The 16,647-nt window shown below is 50.2% G+C and overlaps 1 protein-coding gene across 3 annotated transcripts in view; it reads left to right on the top strand.

The window, feature by feature from the left end:
• The first annotated feature begins 11,195 nt into the window (after window positions 1-11,195).
• The window catches only part of CTSB (cathepsin B), an 89,223-nt gene continuing 83,771 nt past the window's right edge, over window positions 11,196-16,647 (top strand). For all 3 annotated transcript variants that reach the window (XM_022594908.2, XM_022594911.2, XM_022594909.3), the window contains exon 1: window positions 11,196-11,320. The gene's annotated coding sequence lies outside the window, so the exon portion shown is untranslated. The remainder of the gene's footprint in view (window positions 11,321-16,647) is intronic.

Consider the following 16,647-nt stretch of genomic DNA (forward strand, 5'->3'; position numbering starts at 1 on the left):
GTACCGCAAAAAAAAAAAAAAAAAAAAAAAAAAAATAGAGAAACCATCCATGAGCGCACTGCTTGTGGAGAAAATGGCCCTTGGGTCTTGGTGGTGAGGGCTGTCCCCCATCCCACCCCAGGCACTGCACTGCTCTGGGTTGGATCCATTCTGGAGGCCATGCTTTCAGGGAGATAGTGGTAAATGGTAAGAAACCCGACCAGAATGAGGTCAGGTCTGGGAACCGAATCCCAAGAGCATGAGCTGATGGAATCGAGGCCATTTGGCCCAAATCAAAGGATGTGGCGGCCTCATCTGGGCAGAAAGTGATACTTGAACCTGGGTGGGCGGGGCAAGTAGGACAGAGATCTAACTCTGTATTCAGATGTCAGGGAGACCTGGTGAGGTAGCAAGCATCCTAGCACCCTCACTGTTCAGGCAGAAGGCCAGTGACCACCAGCCAGGGTTCAAGTTACCTATAGAAAGTACTACTGCCTTGTAACCTTTGGCAGTGGATGTATGGGCTGTTGTAAACAGTCTCCCTCTGGGAGAACAGAGAGCCTGTCGAGACCCTCTCTGTATTCCCAACATCCAGGACGGTACCTGGCACGTACAAGGCCCTCAATCACGTTGAGGTGCCTTTCAATTTTAAGATTACTTAGACTCTTTCAAGGACAATAAAAGTAAATAATAATGCTACTGGACTTCCCTGGTGGTCCAACGGTTAGGACTCCACGCTTCCACTGCAGGGGGCATGGGTTCGATCCCTGGTTGGGGATCCCGCATGCCATGCAATGTGGCCAAAAAAAAAAAAAAATGCTACTAAGAGAGACCTCACCAAAAAGGCTCCACTAATGTGGATGTAGAAATATCCTCTAAACACCCTTTCTTCATTTATGCAGCAAACACCCCATCACAAAAGGCACAAGAGGTCGGTTGTAACCACCAGCATGTTTTTGACCTGGGAGTAACACATTTTCCACATATTCAGAACCAGCGACAATTTCTCTACTAGTAAGACTAGCCCAAGGGAAGTCCCTGAGGGTAGACTGTAAAGCAATGCTGAGCAGGCTTTTCATGTTTCCTCTCTTCTTGCCATTAATTAGTTTTTACTGTTAAGCTCTGTGAAAAATACTACTATCACCCCCTGCATAATTATCAAAAGCACAAAAACATTCCAGATTTAGGAGCAGGGAGAAAGAGGCTGGGGAAAGAAATAGCAGGGTCTCATAATAATGAGGATCTGTGGAGGCCACTACTTGGCTAGAAGATTTCCCTGGTGTTATGGGCTGAATCGTGTGTTCCCCCCGCCACCCAATATTCATATGTTGAAGCCCTAATCCCCAGGGCTTTTTTAAAAATTTATTTATTTTTGGCTGTGTTGGGTCTTCGTTTCTGTGCGAGGGCTTTCTCTAGTTGCGGCGAGCAGGGGCCACTCTTCATCGCGGTGCGCGGGCCTTTCACTGTTGTGGCCTCTCCCGTTGCGGAGCACAGGCTCCAGATGCGCAGGCTCAGCAGTTGTGGCTCACGGGCCCAGTTGCTCCGCGGCATGTGGGATCCTCCCAGACCAGGGCTCGAACCCGTGTCCCCTGCATCGGCAGGCAGACTCTCAACCACTGCGCCACCAGGGAAGCCCTCCCCAGTACTTCTGAATGTGACTGTGTTTGGAGATAGAGCCCTTAAAGATATGATTAACTTAAAATGAAGCCAGGCCTAATCCAACCTGACCTGTGTACTTATAAGAAGGTGAAATTGGAACACAGAGAGACACCAGTGGTGCTCAAGCACAGAGGAGGGACCACCACAGGGCTGAGAGAGACAGCGGCCATCTGCAAGTCCAGGATGGAGGCCTCAGAAGAAACCAACCCTGCTGACGCCTTGATCTCAGACCTCCAGCCTCCAGAACTGTGAGAACGCAAATTTCTGTTGTTGAAGCCCCCGAGTCTGTGGTTCTCTGTTGCAGTAGGCTGAGCAGACGAATGTACCTGGGATACTCCCTTTCACCCTCATAACCACTCTGATTATTTTGCAGAAGAAATCGAGGCTCACAGACATCAGTTAACCTGTCCCAGTTCTCACAGTGAGTGAGTGGCAGAGCCTGGATCTGGTGTCAGGTTTGTGGGTGGCAAAACTCACATTCTGGGCTTCCCTGGTGGCGCAGTGGTTAAGAATCTGCCTGCCAATGCAGGGGACACGGGTTCGAGCCCTGGTCCGGGAAGATCCCACATGCCGTAGAGCAACTAAGCCTGTGCGCCACAACTACTGAGCCCGCGAGCCACAACTACTGAAGCCCGCGTGCCTAGAGCCCGTGCTCCGCAACAAGAGAAGCCACCACAGTGAGAAGCCCACGCACCACAACAAAGAGTAGCCCCTGCTCGCTGCAACTAGAGAAAGCCTGCGCCCAGCAACGAAGACCCAATGCAGCCACAAAAAAAAAAAGAAAAAGAAAAGTGAACCCTAATATAAACCGTGGACTCTGAGCAATAATGATGTTCAAATGTAGATTCATCACTTGTAGCAAATGTACCATCTGGTGGGGGATGGTGGTAGCGGGGGAAGCTGTATGCTTGCCAGGGGCAGGGAATATATGGGAAATCTCTGTACCTTCCCATCAATTTTGCTGTGAACCTCAACAGGCTCTACAAAACTGTCTATTAAAAAAACAACTGAGGAGTTCCCTGGCGGTCCAGTGGTTAGGACTTGGCGCTCTCACTGCCGTGGCCCCGGGTTCAATCCCTGGTCCGGAAACTAAGATCCTGCAAGCCCTGTGGCACAGCCAAAAATAAAAAATACATTTAAAAAACCTGAAGAAATCTTCAGGGCAACCTTGGTAGGTGTGTCTGGAACATGTTCCCTTGCCTGGGAGGGCTTCTGCAGCATGAGTGCCTCACTCGTGCCACCTACGAAGGAGCTGCACCTCCACGCCCCTCCCAGTGTTGGGCTCCCCTGGGGCACCTGGAACCCGGGAGGCCAGCACAACGTGGAGTCTCCATGTGCGCACAACCCCACAGCAGTCCTGCCCTGACCCACTTCGTTCAGCTGAGAAAGATTGGGATTTGCAAAAGGAACTTGCCTGGAGAAATGAAATTAAAAAGAGAGAGCACAGCTGAACCCAGAACTCCAACCGATACAGGAAGGATCTTGAGCTAGGCCAGGTTGGGACAGATGAGACCTTGTGGGGTGGATGAATGTCAGCAAGGACCCCGACATCAGAGAAGCGGGGAGGCAGCTGTACGTGAGGCAGGGAAGGAGAGAGGAGAAGTCGGGGCGACATGAAATCCAGCACGGTGGGGTCGGCAAAGAACATCTTATGGAAGGAGATGCCTCGGGTTCTGGATGGCTTTCTGCAAGGTACAGCTCTCTTCCACCTCATGGCCTCCAGCTGCCCATCCTTGCGGTCTGTTCCTAAATCTCCAGGAGGGTTTACTAAACTCACCAGATTCAGTGTGAGCTTCAGAAATGGAACAAGGGTGGTGGATCTTCCCTGGCGGTCCAGTGGTTAAGACCTCGTGCTTCCCCTGCAGGGGGTGAGGGTTTGATCCCTGGTCAGGTCACTAAGATCCCCCGTGCCTCACGGTGTGGCCAAAATAAATACATAAATACATAAATAAAATAATAAAGAAGTTGAACAAGGGTGGAGTTTTACATCTTCAGAAAGCAAGCACGCCCTCCTCCCGCAGTATCCTCCTTCACCTGGAGATTTGCAACATCTAGGGACACCTTTAACATCCAAAGACCGTCAAAATGGAAGTTTTCCATTCATTTTACCTGAATCTAAAGGGAGGGGAGGTCCCAGGTGAAAACCTAAAGTGCAAGAAAATAGCAAAGCGTAAAAAGGAGCAAGGATATTTTTGCTAACAGAGCATAGATATTTTTGCCTTGATTAACTCAGGCTTGTCTCAGACACACAGACCCTAGTTCCCCTCCTGCCCCTGGGCTTGAGCTGATGTGCCTGTTCATGGCAACGGCTGGCTGCAGGCTCGAGCTCAGCCTGTCCTCCTGCCCTTAGCTTCCTGATGGACCTCTGGCCCAGCGCTACCAGCAGATTGCTGACAGCTAGAAGCCGGCCTCCTACAGGTCACATTCACTCTGCTGGCACGAGGCACCGTTCTTTTTTTTTTTTAAACTTTATTTTTGGCTGCGTTGGGTCTTTGTTGCTGTGCACAGGCTTTCTCTAGTTGTGACGAGCGGGGGCTGCTCTTCGTTGCGGTGCGCGGGCTTCTTATTGCGGTGGCTTCTCTTGTTGTGGAGCACGGGCTCTAGGCATGTGGGCTTCAGTAGTTGTGGCACACGGGCTTCAGTAGTTGTGGCACACGGGCTCAGTAGTTGTGGCACGCGGGCTCAGTAGTTGTGGCACACAGGCTCAGTAGTTGTGGCACACAGGCTTAGTTGCTCTGCGGCATGTGGGATCTTCCCGGACCAGGGCTCGAACCCGTGTCTGCTGCATTGGCAGGTGGATTCTTAACCACTGCGCCACCAGGGAAGCCCAGGAGGCACCATTCTTTTATGGGTTCACGAGCCTGTTACCCCAGCCACGAGCATGTGTGAAGCTCCTGCTCCAGGACTGAAGGCCACTCCTGGCTGAACGGAAGGCAGAAAACTGACTGGGATTCAGGCTGTACCCTGGCCCCAGTGGATGCTCAAGCCCTTCTCAGCTCTTGTTGCAAATTCACCAACTTCCCCCACCTACGCCCTGATGACTAATCCACTACTCCCCTTCACACACACGCAAATTAGATGACTAACAATCAGAAGATACTTTATTCATCCAGTCACAGACCAATGCCAATTAGAGGAGGTTTTCTCACCTCCACAGAACCCAACATAAATAGACTAAATAGATGAGGATGGGAGCTCACACAGGCAGACATCTGGAGAAAACAAAGGATTTCGTATCTCACCATGCATTTCTTTTCTTTTTTTTTTCTGAATTTTTTTGGCTGTGCTGTGCAGCATGTGGGATCTTAGCTCCCTGACCAGGGATCGAACCCGTGCCCCCTGCAGTGGGAGCATGGAGTCTTAACCACTGGACCGCCAGGGAAGTCTCCTCACCATGGACTTCTAAAATCTAAAGACATCCTCAAGCAAAAGAAGAATTCATGAGAAATAAAAGATCTTCTCTGAAGATTAGTTGATTTTTGAAAAGTACTTATTGGCCATCTACAGCAAACAAGCCTTCTGAAATCGATAGAGAAATTACACCATCCGTCCATGATGACCTCACTGGTCTCTAAAATGAGCCAGAGCAATGACTATGCATTTAAATGGGAACAGTTTACTCTTTACCTTCCCTTAGCAAAAAGAATCTCATACTCAGAAACGATTTCTGCTGGTGTACGGTAATAAAACTTTTCTCCCATTTGAGCCCCAAATGATGGAGAACTCCGAATTGGGGTACTTCCCTATTGTCACTCTTCCTGATGACTTTGCTGATTGTATGTTCTCTATTCACTGCTGACGGCATGGAGCTGCTTTTTCACAGAGAGCTAAGTCAACAGATCTGTCTCTAGGGGAAACTTAGTACCTAGGACAGAAACAAGTCTGACACATTCCAGGAGACCCCCAAGTATGGGACCCAAAGCAGACTCGTCAATTCTCTGTAACTCAGACCCCTTTGCGAGCTCCTAGGCAGCCTTGGAGTGGGTCCAAGGGGACACATTTTGCTAAAGGTGGTGCCGGTGACCTGAGAAGAAGAGACAGGAAACACATGGGCTGAGTCAGGAGACTTAAGTGCACGTGACTTTGGCAAATGGCCCAGCCTCTCCTGGGTTTTCTCATCTGGAAGAAGCCTACCTCAGAGGGCGGCTAAGAGGCTCCAAGTGGGAAAGATTATGAGGGTGAGACTGCTTTGCAAACTGTAAAGAGCTATATGAGTACAAACATACTCACATGTGTGGTCAGCACTCTTGATCTGGAGTGTGTTTCCTGTGCTGGGCGCTTGGTGCCTTACATGTATTAACTCCCTGCCATGGACTGAATCGTGTCCCCCCAGATTTCACATGTTGAAGCCCTAACCCCCAGTGAGATGGTATTTGGAGATGGGGTCTTTGGGAATTAGCTAGGTTTAGTTGAGGTCCTGAGAGTGCCCTTATCAGAAGAGACTCCAGAGAGCTTGCTTCCTCTCTCACTCTACTTTTAATTAAAAAAAGAAAAGAACCCCCATTGCTTCAAATCCTTGCCAACATTTGGTATTGTCCATGTTTTAAGACCAGAACTTTCTATATATCTCGCTCTGGCCATTAGAAAGTGGGAGGAGCTTTGTAAACTTGAAGAGTGTATTTGTGGGTGTTACCAAACCAAACTTGGTTCCGCTCACCCAGATGTGCAGCAAAGCCAATATATTGACACCGGGTTGTGGTGAAGGAAAGTACAGCATTTATTGCAGGGCCAAGCAAGGGGAATGGACAGCTCACGCTCAAAAGACCTGGACTCCCCACTGGCTTTTAGGGAAGGGTTTTTAAAGACAAAGTGAGAGGGAGGGTCTGGGGTACATGATCAACTCATGGACATCCTTCTAATTAGTTGGTGAGGTGGTAACAAGGTGATCTCAGTTATCAGTTTTCTGGCTCCAGCCAGTCTGGCGTCTAAGTGCTTTGCTGCTGGTGGTCCGAATGTAGTTAACATCTTCCGCCTGATGGGGGGTTTTTGTCTGTGCAAAACAACTCAAGGATATGGTTCAGGATATTATCTATAGTCCTTGAGGAGGAACTAAAGGTCCTTGACTCTGTTTTATGGCTAAACTATTATTATTTTGTCTTGTTTCACTGTTTTCCTTTGTTTCTGCATTTTTAAATTTCTCTGATTAAATCTGCTCTTTGGAACTTGAGGAAGACCTAGGAAGTTAAAGGTTTTTTACAAACAAGAGGTGGGGAACATGGGGGGAGTTTGTCACCAGGAAGGCCCCATAGTGTCCTGCTCGGTTTCATGGGCACTGTGGTTGGCGCACTACACAGAATCTAACTTAAATTATCCCCTCATAACAACCTGTTTAGAGGCTGGGAAAAGTGAAGAAACTTTGGAACTAGAAATCAAACCCAGGTTTTTCTGGGTCTGTTTTTTTTTTTTTTTTCTACCCTGGCTAGGACCAGTGGGAAAAAAGTGTTGAGAAGGGAGATTGTAAGCAGATAGGGTAGGGGGTCCTGGAGAAAGGGATCCAGGAATGGTTTTCTTGATACAAGAGAACCCATTTTGGCCTAAGCCCTTTTGTGATCTAAGCCTGGCCACAATGCTTGCCCTTGAGTAGGTCTCAGTAATTAATGATTTTAAGGGAACAAAGGAACGCAGGAACAGAGAAAAGGCAGTCAAATAGTGCAGTGATAAAGCAGAGTCCTAGTTTCTCCTCAAGGGGTATACATAATAATATATCCTTTTTAAAAATTTATTTCTTGTGGCTGAATGGCATGTGGGATCTTAGTTCCCTGACCAGGGAAGTCCCACCAATATATCTTAGAGTTCTGCGGGAAAAAGGCCCCTACCCAGGTGGAGGACAGAATGATGACGTTGACCCTCCCGACTTCAGTCAGCTAAGACTTGGACTCTGTCGACCTTAGCCCCAATTCTGTGCTAATGGTCCTCTGCTCAAGCCCCTTCATTAATATGTATGTACCCTTAGCTTAAACCTTCCCAAGTTTTGCTGTTTGGGGAGATACTGCTTTGGGAAAGATCCCCAGTGTTCTCCTTCCTTGCTGCAAGTAATATACATCCTTCTCCTGATCTTTGACTTGGTTGTGTCTATTGGCTCAACATCCACCAAGAGGTGAACCCAGCTTTCAGGGAACAAGATCTCTGTGCAGGAGACTATTGTCAACTCTTCCCATTGGTCAGAGCCCTCCAGGAAGCTCAGAAGATTCTGGTTCATGGTAGAATCCAGTGCTTCTGGCCCTGTAGGCTTGAGTGAACTGGGGGCAGGGCATAATGGGGGAAAGAAATCCTCCTTCGAATACTTCCTTCCTTCCACCTGCTAGAGGTCTCAGGAGATCACACTCTCAGGCTCATAAAAGGCCTAAAGTAAGAATTAGGGGCCCAAGGAGACCTTCAAAAGGTCTTATCTGTGGGACTTCCCTGGTTGTCCAGTGGCTAAGACTCTGCGCTCCCAATGCAAGGGGCCTGGGTTCTATCCCCGGTCAGGGAACTAGATCCCACATGCATGCTGCAACTAAGGAGCTGGTGAGCCACAACTAAGGAGCCCGCCTGCTGCAACTAAGATCCCACACAACCAAATAAATAAATATTTTTAAAAAAAGAAGATAGAGAGAGGATTCGCTCTTATCAGTTGTCACTCTGTTGGGTTAACACCTGGGAGGAAGAACTAGCTGATGCCCAAACCGTCAGACTCCACTGTCAGCTACTAAAGAGCCCAGTAAATATCGACAGACCATCCATTAAAAATCTCTCCACCACCAGCCTAACTCCTCTGGATTTAGAAGCTGGCAGAAAGAGGTCAGAGGAAAATGAATTTACAAGTGTTTACAAAAGAGGGAGAAACAGATCAGGTATTTCTTCAGAAAAGGGACTTTTTAAAGGACAGCCAGAAAAAGTGGGGGGAGGATTGTTTCTACTTTAGCCTTTTCCAGTACTTCCTTAAAGTCTTTTAAAATTTTTTTTGTAATAGTTTTATTGAGATATAACTGACATACCAAAATATTTACTCATTTAAAAGTGTACAATGTTTTTTTTTTTACTGTGCTCATAGGGTACATATATATCCATCACCACAATCAATTTTAGAGCACTTTTATTACTCAAGAAATCCCATACCTTTTAGCTCTCACCTCCCAAATCTCCCATCTCCCTGTCTGCCCCCCCATCCTGAGACAATCACTAATCTACTTTCAATCTCTATAGATATGCCTCTTCTGGACATTTCATATAAATGGGATCATATAATATGTGGTCTTTGTGACTGGCTTCTTTCACTTAGCATAAATGTTTTCAAGGCTTATCCATGCCGTAGTATGTACCGATATTTCATTCCTTTTTATAAATGAGTACCATTCCGTTATATGGGCATATGGCGTATTGTGTATCAATTTATCAGTGGATGGGCACTGGGTTGTTCTACCCTTTGTTTATTGTGAATAACGCTGCAATGAACATCTGAATCCAAGTTTTTGTGAGGATATGTTTTTATCTCTTTTGGTTGTATACCTAGGCCTCTTTTCCAGAAGCTCAACAGGCAAACATCTTCTGTGCATACAGGCCAAGGCCCTTCTGTACATTCTGAGAGCTATTCCCTGGTCCCAAACCTGGCAAGTTAAGCCAAAATTCTATTAAACCTTCAAAGTCCATTTCATTCATTTATGAATTCACTCAATGAACAAGTGTTCGTTCTCTACTAGGTGCCAAGCACGCTACTATGTGCTGGGGATGCAGAGGGAACAACACAGGCAAAATCCTGGTCCTCTTGGAGCTTAAGAACCAGTGAGAGCAAAGAGGGAAGTAACATAGATCCTGTGGCATGTTGCTTCCTCCATGAAGCACTCCTGGATCTCCCAGGAATGGTTCAATTCTACTCTAGTAGTACCTGCTTATTTTTCTTTTGCTCTATTTCAAAAGGGATTTCTATCTCTATAACGGCACCCATCCAAAATCCCGCAAAATTGAGAGAATGCATGGAAAGCACTTGGCACTCCTCTTGTCATGCTATAAAGAGAGAGGGAGAGAGAGAGATTTATCGTGATCATGGGCGTGTCCTCCTACTTGTGCCTCTTATGAGCACTCTTATGGAATTCAAGAATGACTGATGTCATATGAAGGTGACTTGGCAAAACACTGACTTGCAGTCTGGAGTCCAAGGCTGGAGCCTCTTGATCCCCTGCTTACAACTGCTATTGTAAGTTCCTTGGATATTCCACACACTTGAGGATGCAGCAACCATGTGTGGACTGAGTCTTTTTTCCTTCCACTCTTACCCCTAACTGGGACCAAACAGGTGTGACCACATGTGTCCGGAGAGCTCTCTGAAGGGCCCTGGCATGCACAGGGACTGTGTCACAGCTCATGGCCAGGCATCTGCAGGACACAGCAGACATCCAGGGCCTCCTGGAGTTGGCCAGATCTACAGCTTTCTTACTACAGGAGCACCAGGATAAAATAGCAGACTTTTCTGAGCCCGTTGAATAATACTGGGATCATACCAACCTCGCAAGATTGTCATGCGTGTTAGAAACATCCAGGGGACTTCCCTGGTGGCGCAGTGGTTAAGAATCCGCCTGCCAATGTAGTGGACACAGGTTCTAGCCCTGGTCCGGGAAGATCCCACATGCCACGGAGCAACTAAGCCCGTGCGCCACAACTACTGAGCCTGCGCTCTAGAGCCCGTGAGCCACAACTACTGAGCCCACGCGCCTAGAGCCCGTGCTCCACAACATGAGAAGCCCCCGCAATGAGAAACCCTCACACCGCAATGAAGAGTAGCCCCCGCTCGCAGCAACCAGAGAAAGCCCGCGCGCAGCAACGAAGACCCAACACAGCCCCCAAATAAATAAATAAATAAATTTATTTTAAAAAGACATCCGGGGAATCATGGAACCAAGTGGGACTTGAGCCCCTCCATCAGCCTCCATAGGAACCCCCACCCCCAAGTAAACTTCAGGTACAACAGTGTGCTTGCTGTGTACGTCCTCTTCAGGACCGGCCTCCTGACAACCACTCTTCCAAACAGATTTTTGCCTCTCAGGTGCCTCTCTATAGAAATCCTGATGCAGCTCCTGAAATTAGTACTCGGTGGTAATTAACTACTACCTTTTTTTTTTCTTACATAGCTGGACGATCTGATAGGCACAGTCTCAGAATAGTAAAGCTAACAGCCTTTTAAGGCTTTTCTGGGAAGCCTGCTGTCTCGATACCCCCATCTCTGGCAGTTGTTTCTGGATCAACGAAATAAGAAACAGCTGTCCCCTCCCTCAAGTAGGAATCCAGGCTTTGGCTTTGATGCGCTGCGTCTCGGCCGGGTGGGCCCCGGGGAATCTCTCCAGGCAGGGTGAGGCCCCGAGGGCCGCCTCCAGCCCCCTTCCGCTCCGCACGGGTCCCAGCGCGCAGGGTGGAAGCCGGCGGCGCTCAGAACCCCTTTTCCCAGGCGGCTGGAGGCCCGGGAGCCGGGCGGGCGCGGCGGCGGGGCGCCGGCGGTCACGTGGTGAGTCAGCCGGGCGCGGGGCGGGGCGGGGCGCCGGCGGTCACGTGAGGAGTCAGTCGAGCGCGGGGCGGGGCCGGGCGCTCTACTTAGCACGGGGGCGACCCTGAGGAGCTACAGCTGCTGCTCAGGCACCGGCACCATCACCAGCGCCGGCCAGGGCGGTCTCAGGCTGCAGGCCCAGGCCCTCTGCGGCGGCAGCGGAGCGCGGTGAGTGAGTGAGTGCGTGCGGGCGGGTCGGGGGGATGGGGAGACCGGCGTCCCTGGCCGGCGGAAAGGGGGACCCTCGGGCAGTCGTAGCCGGGCGAGCCGGGGCGGCACGGCGTCCTCCCGGATGTCGTTTTGGTGAGAAAAGCAAAACTCAATCCCAGCGCGGGTAGCCGGTGCTCCTCCCCCATTCCCACTCCGGCTGGGAGGCTCGTGTTCCCCCCTCCTAGCCCCCAGTCCCCGAGTCGTGTTCTGACCCCAGGCCGGGTCAACCAGACCCCACGGTCCGCCGTCTTCAGGGCCGGGGAGGGCCGGGCGGTGGGATCCGAGGGAGGAGCCTGTGAGGAAGAGCTTGGCCCGGGCCCCGCTGACTTCGGCGGCAGCTCGGCTCCTCAGCCCCTTTTGAGCTAATGGGCCTCAGTTTCCTCGGCAAATTGCTGGGATGATAATATTTACCTGCATCAGTTTTAGGTGTATTCTTTTTCTAAAAGGTTTGCCCGGGCAGTTTCTTGCACACAATCACACCCAAGTCCGGGGACCCCCAGAGGACAGAAATTGGGAAACAGGAACCTGGAACTGGGTGGAGGAAGGTGGGACCCACAGGAAGAGTTAAATCCACAGATGGGAGGAGAAACTAAGCAGAGGGGGGGGACAGGAGGCTGTAGGACCCGGGGTGCCAGCCCCGGGAGTGTCGGGGGAGGGAGAGGCCGGGCCCACCCCTGGATTGCTAAGGAAGGGAGCCGGTCTGGGCCCAGGGTGCTGCGGGAGAGGCGAAGGCAGGGCAGAGCCCCGGGGGCATCGCCTGTCCCTCAGCTGATGACCGTGGAGGCCTCGGAGAGGGAGCGTTGTGGGGTGACCGAGTTTGGGGATCCGCCGGCTGTCCAGGTAGATGTGAATTGGATTTGTCTTCTTCGTGGGCCTCGGTCATCCCCTTCCCCTGGCACTGAGGAAGCCAGTAGGCTGGCACGGGGAGAAGGACAGTAGCTCAGGCTCCACATTCCCTCCCCCTGACCCAGGAGAGAATCGTACCCAGTGGGGGGAGGAGGGGTTCAAAGGGAGGCCTAGAATCTTTGGTTACCTTTGGAAAAACCGACCCTCAGGTGCCTCACTAGAGGCGGATGCAGCTGAGGTGCGTTCATCTAATTGAATCTATAGATGCAGGGTGATATGAGGAAGAGCCTTAGCAGGGCGTCTGCTTTGGTAAAGGCTACTTTCCTTTTCTTTCATAACATCCTTAACTTGCTGGAGGATTGTTTTCTGTTGGCACTGGGGATGGTGACTTAGCGCCTTTGAGCTTCGTAGAGAAAGGGGCTGTGCTGCCCCCAACCTGTGTGGCTTTCCCAACGAGTTGAAGGCACCCTGGAGAATGGATTCACTCAAACCTTTGGGGGCATTTTTGTCCCAGAGCTGGGGTGCAGCCAAGTGGAAGGGTGCTGATCCCTTATCTGGGGGCTTCCCAGGCCCAGGGGAAGGCGACTTGGGCCAGACACAGCCCTGACTCCACTTGAGCTCCCCTGCTGCTGGGTCTGGACAGCCTGTTTCTGAACTGGCCAGGCAGTGAGCGTGGAAGCCCTTTAGCCCCAGGAAGCACCTTCCTGTGTGCTGCCGATTCAGCAGCCTGGGCTGCGGCCCTCCTTGTAGATGGGCTCTTTCTTTCCCCAGCTGCCGGCCCTGGGAGTTGGAGTAGGATGTGGTATACGTTTTAGGGCTAAGATACCTTGTTTTACCATTGGCAGCTGGATTGGGAAGTGAAGGAAGAGTGCTTTCAGGTGAGCCTTGGGTTGTCTCTTGGGTGGTTTTCTTAAATGTGGTGATGAGTTGGGGTTGTATTGAATATCCCTGTGCTCGGGAGAGAAGAACTGAAACGTATGAGGGTGAGGACCCACAGTGTCTGCCGCCTGTTTTGGGCAGTTTAGCATAAGGAAAGCATTGGAAATACGTGAGGCTGAACTATATGAAATGGTAGTTTTTGTACATCAAGGAGGATTGCAGTCAGGCACTTGGATATGGTTCAGCCTCACCTGTAGAGGTGGTCAGGATTGACGGTAAATTGACGAATCTAGTTGAAGCACACGCAGGTGTGTGTTGGACTCACTGGGTTTTGGGAGGCTGTTGGCATTCCACCCCTCGTTCCGTGTCTTCATCTTTCTTGGTTCACGCTCAGCGCACACTCCAGAGCTGCCTAAGCAAGGGTGCCTGGGAGATGACTCCCGAGTTCCTCCATGCCTGGTATGTTCACATCCCAACCTAGTTTAGGTAGGAGGGGGATCTAGGGATCAAACACCATTAAACATTTAGACTTCAGTCCCGTTTTAAAGCACAGGCCTCATCCCCACCTGCTTTCTGCAGCACCCACAGCTTCTTAGGTGAGTGTGTGTGTGTGTGTGTGTGTGTGTGTGTGTGTGTGTGTGTGTGTGGTCTTAGAGTCAGTGCCTTCCCTGCTGGTCATGGCCCCCGTGGGCAGGCAGCAGCTTCCAGCTTCTTCACTCTGCAAATCTGTTACTGGTGTCTGAGGGACCTTGTAACTCCTAACTGCTCTTCTCTTTATGATTCTCCTGCCTGGTTGGGTTTTTTTTCTCCTTGTTCTTTTAATACTTTGTATCAATTTGTGAATAATGTTATTGAAATGAACATACTTTAATTATACTGCATGTGTCCTTTTTCCACTTGTGTCTGTGAGATTGATTTACGTTAATACATAGCAGGTCCAGTTCATTCATCTTAAATGCACGGTGTATTTATTTCCTGAGGGACAGTTAGTTTTGCTTTTTCACTGTTCTCAGCGCTGCAGTATCCTTGTCTCTGTCAGACACTTGCAAGAGTCTCTCTAGGGCAGAAGCAGCGGAAGTCAGTAAGTTGCTGGGTCCTAAGGTGTGTGCACCTTCCATTTTTCTAGATACTGACAGTGCTGTCCAATGAGGTTTTACCAACATATATTTCCAGTGGCCTTGAAGGTTTTTGTCTCTCATATTTACCAACACCAGACATTATCGGACTTTAATTTCTGCCAGTCTGGTGCGTTTGAAATGCTGTCCTTGTTTTGATTTGCATGACTGGGAAGTCAAATTTAATTCTTTGCTCTAGGAAATCATTGATGAGGTTTTTCTATTTTTGTTGTTGATCAGTGATAGTTTGTGGGTTTTAATGTGTTTGTCCACAGCAAGAACTTAAGAAGGCTTCTTTTGATCCTAACCTAGGTATCTGGACTTGTCTGCAATTAGATAATATTTTCTGATTTTTTAACTTTGAGGATGCATGTGGATTTTGGGTACTGGAAGTCTGACTCTTCCACTTCACAGGTGAGAATACTGAGGCATCTGCAAGTTTGTGACGTGACAGGTGTCACCCAGATAATTGTGGAGGAATCTCTACAATTCGATCTCTTGGCAGTTCTGTCCCTACCCAGGTACACCATCCAGAGCTTGCCTTGGGTCTTTTCTTAAGCTTCAGTTCCCCTCACCTGGGAAACAAAAACCTTAATCAAGACCAGAGGCCCTTTTCCATCACTACCATCTTATGAATGCTGGGTGCTGGGAAGGATGGTGCCTGCAGTCTTGACTGTATACCTGTCTCTATGGGGCAAATCACTCACTTAGTCTGGTCATCAAGATAACCTAGAGTTACCAGCACAGATGCGGCAAGGAGGATGGGACAGATACCATCTAGATAGTGAACTGATCCAGTATAGAGCAGTGTGAAACTAGCTACTCTGCCGAGAGACCCAGCGGGGCTGAGCTTCTCCGTGACCCCCTGACCTGCTGACCTGGACTGGGGCAGGATGTGCTCACTGGAACAAACCAGTCACATGGCCTCTGGGCTTGCGCAAGACCTGGGAAGGCGATGCCGCCCAAGGGGTTCAGCCGCTTCAGGGTACAGGTCTTGTCACACATCAGCTGGGAGCCATCAGCCCCCCCTTCTCCAAATACTTAGCCCTGCAGGTATTTGGGGGGTACTTTGTTCTGGTGGTCAAGATAGCAGGATAAACCATCATCTGAGTAGGGGGATCATGATTTTTCTTCCACACTGGGATACAGCTGAGAATAGAAAGAATTACCCTGGGATGGCAGGAGTTAACCGGCCTGTGCACAGGGAGCTGTATGTTTGCGCTGCTGGTTCTGGTGCGTGAGGGATTGTTTTCTGTTGGCAGTAGGGCTGTCCACACCCAGCCAGGCTGCAGGGAAGACGTCTCCTTCCATCTCCCAGCAGCCTGGCGAGGGGAATGTATCTTCCCAGGGCCCCAGGGGAGGAAACCCAGACCAAGCCGGAGAGGCGAGGCCTTTCTGTTGCTTGTTCTTGTGTCTGCCAATCCCCCCCACCAGTGCCCAGCCAGCAGGGAGATGTACTCTAGCCTGGGATTGAATTAGGGAGCTGCTGTGTTCCCGCAGGCTGGAGAGGCATGGCACACTAATCTCATTTGAATCTCCAAGGATTTCTGGAAGCTTTTATGAAGTAGCCCCAAGGTCCTTCAGAATCCAGGCAGCACGCCCGTTTTAGAAGCTGAGACACGGGGATGAAGCACCTCTTCAGCATCTCACTAAGTCAGGGTCAGAGTCGGGGAGCAATCCAGCAAGCAAAAGCCTCCAGAACTTTCCAGAACTTTGCCCAAATGGTCATGTTTCTCAAAACTACAAAATGTTTTGACTGATGAGGGCCTTCTTGGGGGGTCCATGGTTTTAGGCCTAGGAGAGTAATTTTTAAGTGTGCAGGTTATGAGCTGCTGTGACTGACCTTAAGCAGTGTCCATTTGTGGGCAGTGTAGCCGCGCGGTTTCCAGGCACCATGGGAGAGCAGCTCGAGGAGGCCTCCCTGCTGAGCCTGGTGGGAATTAGTCACTTATTTCAGGCAGACCACTGGCAGACGGGGAGCAGGGGAGTCCCTGTGAGTGTCTGAAAGGGTTCATGTGGCGGAGGCCGGTGGGGCCTTCTCACAGCTTCTGGAGCCTGCAGTGACGCGCTGGGTGCCTTTTCTGGGCCACACAGTGCTTGCTTGGGCGCATTCAGCTGCGGGGAGCTGGGCTCAAGGGGCTGGAGAGCCAGCGGTGCCTGGCCATCTGTCTCCTTAAAGCTGTGAGGATGAAGACTGGCAGCTGTTTTTGTTTGGTTTTGGTTTTGATTTAAAGATTATAAGCCAGAAAGCAGCTTCACATGTTTCCATTAGGAACCAAGACGTAAAACAGAAAGACCACGTCGAGGCTGTGCTTCAGACTCAAGGAGAGGTCCTGGGTGTCCTTCGGGTCGATCAGGGCATATCTGAGGTCAAGGCGCTTGTACCGCTCCAACATGGAGGTGTAAGTGGGCGGCTGACATGGAGGGGAAGCGCAGGCCTGCCTG

The sequence above is a fragment of the Delphinapterus leucas genome, chromosome 6 (genome assembly GCF_059928025.1).
Source record: "Delphinapterus leucas isolate spDelLeu-1000000601 "Yukka" chromosome 6, BTC_Dleu_Yukka2, whole genome shotgun sequence".
Lineage (NCBI taxonomy): Eukaryota > Metazoa > Chordata > Mammalia > Artiodactyla > Monodontidae > Delphinapterus > Delphinapterus leucas.